We start from the raw sequence: 3,296 nt of genomic DNA, 5'->3' as shown, positions 1-3,296 counted from the left end.
ATTCAATACCGATGCAATTTCTATGTTTCATCAACACTCTGAACGTCCACAGATTACAGAATGCTTCCAATTGTGTTTCGAAAACTACTACTGGTCTCCCAGGTATCGATAAAAGCGTAGACAGTTTGAGACATTACTCCCATGGAGAAAAGTGCTCGTGGTGCGTGCTGTATTCAATACCGATGCAATTTCTGTGTTTCTTCAACACTCTGAACGTCCACAGATTACAGAATGCTTCCAATTGTGTTTCGAAAACTACTACTGGTCTCCCAGGAATCGATAAAAGCGTAGACAGTTTGAGACATTACTCCCATGGAGAAAAGTGCTCGCGGTGCGTGTTGTATTCAATACCGATGCAATTTCTGTGTTTCATCAACACTCTGAACGTCCACAGATTACAGAATGCTTCCAATTGTGTTTCGAAAACTACTACTGGTCTCCCAGGAATCGATAAAAGCGTAGACAGTTTGAGACATTACTCCCATGGAGAAAAGTGCTCGTGGTGCGTGTTGTATTCAATACCGATGCAATTTCTGTGTTTCATCAACACTCTGAACGTCCACAGATTACAGAATGCTTCCAATTGTGTTTCGAAAACTACTACTGGTCTCCCAGGAATCGATAAAAGCGTAGACAGTTTGAGACATTACTCCCATGGAGAAAAGTGCTCGTGGTGCGTGTTGTATTCAATACCGATGCAATTTCTGTGTTTCATCAACACTCTGAACGTCCACAGATTACAGAATGCTTCCAATTGTGTTTCGAAAACTACTACTGGTCTCCCAGGAATCGATAAAATCGTAGACAGTTTGAGACATTACTCCCATGGAGAAAAGTGCTCGTGGTGCGTGTTGTATTCAATACCGATGCAATTTCTGTGTTTCATCAACACTCTGAACGTCCACAGATTACAGAATGCTTCCAATTGTGTTTCGAAAACTACTACTGGTCTCCCAGGAATCGATAAAAGCGTAGACAGTTTGAGACATTACTCCCATGGAGAAAAGTGCTCGTGGTGCGTGTTGTATTCAATACCGATGCAATTTCTGTGTTTCATCAACACTCTGAACGTCCACAGATTACAGAATGCTTCCAATTGTGTTTCGAAAACTACTACTGGTCTCCCAGGAATCGATAAAAGCGTAGACAGTTTGAGACATTACTCCTATGGAGAAAAGTGCTCGTGGTGCGTGTTGTATTCAATACCGATGCAATTTCTGTGTTTCATCAACACTCTGAACGTCCACAGATTACAGAATGCTTCCAATTGTGTTTCGAAAACTACTACTGGTCTCCCAGGAATCGATAAAAGCGTAGACAGTTTGAGACATTACTCCCATGGGGAAAAGTGCTCGTGGTGCGTGTTGTATTCAATACCGATGCAATTTCTGTGTTTCATCAACACTCTGAACGTCCACAGATTACAGAATGCTTCCAATTGTGTTTCGAAAACTACTACTGGTCTCCCAGGAATCGATAAAAGGGTAGACAGTTTGAGACATTACTCCCATGGAGAAAAGTGCTCGTGGTGCGTGTTGTATTCAATACTGATGCAATTTCTGTGTTTCATCAACACTCTGAACGTCCACAGATTACAGAATGCTTCCAATTGTGTTTCGAAAACTTCTACTGGTCTCCCAGGAATCGATAAAAGCGTAAGCAGTTTGAGACATTACACACATGGAGAAAAGTGAGCATGGTGCGTGTTGTATTCAATACCGATGCAATTTCTGTGTTTCATCAACACTCTGAACGTCCACAGATTACAGAATGCTTCCAATTGTGTTTCGAAAACTACTACTGGTCTCCCAGGAATCGATAAAAGCGTAGACAGTTTGAGACATTACTCCCATGGAGAAAAGTGCTCGTGGTGCGTGTTGTATTCAATACCGATGCAATTTCTGTGTTTCATCAACACTCTGAACGTCCACAGATTACAGAATGCTTCCAATTGTGTTTCGAAAACTACTACTGGTCTCCCAGGAATCGATAAAAGCGTAGACAGTTTGAGACATTACTCCCATGGAGAAAAGTGCTCGTGGTGCGTGTTGTATTCAATACCGATGCAATTTCTGTGTTTCATCAACACTCTGAACGTCCACAGATTACAGAATGCTTCCAATTGTGTTTCGAAAACTACTACTGGTCTCCCAGGAATCGATAAAAGCGTAGACAGTTTGAGACATTACTCCCATGGAGAAAAGTGCTCGTGGTGCGTGTTGTATTCAATACCGATGCAATTTCTGTGTTTCATCAACACTCTGAACGTCCACAGATTACAGAATGCTTCCAATTGTGTTTCGAAAACTACTACTGGTCTCCCAGGAATCGATAAAAGGGTAGACAGTTTGAGACATTACTCCCATGGAGAAAAGTGCTTGTGGTGCGTGTTGTATTCAATACCGATGCAATTTCTGTGTTTCATCAACACTCTGAACGTCCACAGATTACAGAATGCTTCCAATTGTGTTTCGAAAACTTCTACTGGTCTCCCAGGAATCGATAAAAGCGTAGACAGTTTGAGACATTACACACATGGAGAAAAGTGAGCATGGTGCGTGTTGTATTCAATACCGATGCAATTTCTGTGTTTCATCAACACTCTGAACGTCTACAGATTACAGAATGCCTCCAATTGTGTTTCGAAAACTACTACTGGTCTCCCAGGAATCGGTAAAAGCGTAGACAGTTTGAGACATTACTCCTATGGAGAAAAGTGCTCGTGGTGCGTGTTGTATTCAATACCGATGCAATTTCTGTGTTTCATCAACACTCTGAACGTCCACAGATTACAGAATGCTTCCAATTGTGTTTCGAAAACTACTACTGGTCTCCCAGGAATCGATAAAAGCGTAGACAGTTTGAGACATTACTCCCATGGAGAAAAGTGCTCGTGGTGCGTGTTGTATTCAATACCGATGCAATTTCTGTGTTTCATCAACACTCTGAACGTCCACAGATTACAGAATGCTTCCAATTGTGTTTCGAAAACTACTACTGGTCTCCCAGGAATCGATAAAAGCGTAGACAGTTTGAGACATTACTCCCATGGAGAAAAGTGCTCGTGGTGCGTGTTGTATTCAATACCAAAGCAATTTCTGTGTTTCATCAACACTCTGAACGTCCACAGATTACAGAATGCCTCCAAATGTATTTCGAAAACTACTACTGGTCTCCCAGGAATCGATAAAAGCGTAGACAGTTTGGGACATTACTCACATGGAGAAAAGTGCGCATGGTGCGTGTTGTATTCAATACCGATGCAATTTCTGTGTTTCATCAACACTCTGAACATC

This window comes from Schistocerca gregaria, chromosome 11 (genome assembly GCF_023897955.1).
Source record: "Schistocerca gregaria isolate iqSchGreg1 chromosome 11, iqSchGreg1.2, whole genome shotgun sequence".
In the NCBI taxonomy this organism is placed as follows: domain Eukaryota; kingdom Metazoa; phylum Arthropoda; class Insecta; order Orthoptera; family Acrididae; genus Schistocerca; species Schistocerca gregaria.
Note: the sequence above shows the minus strand (reverse complement) of the source record.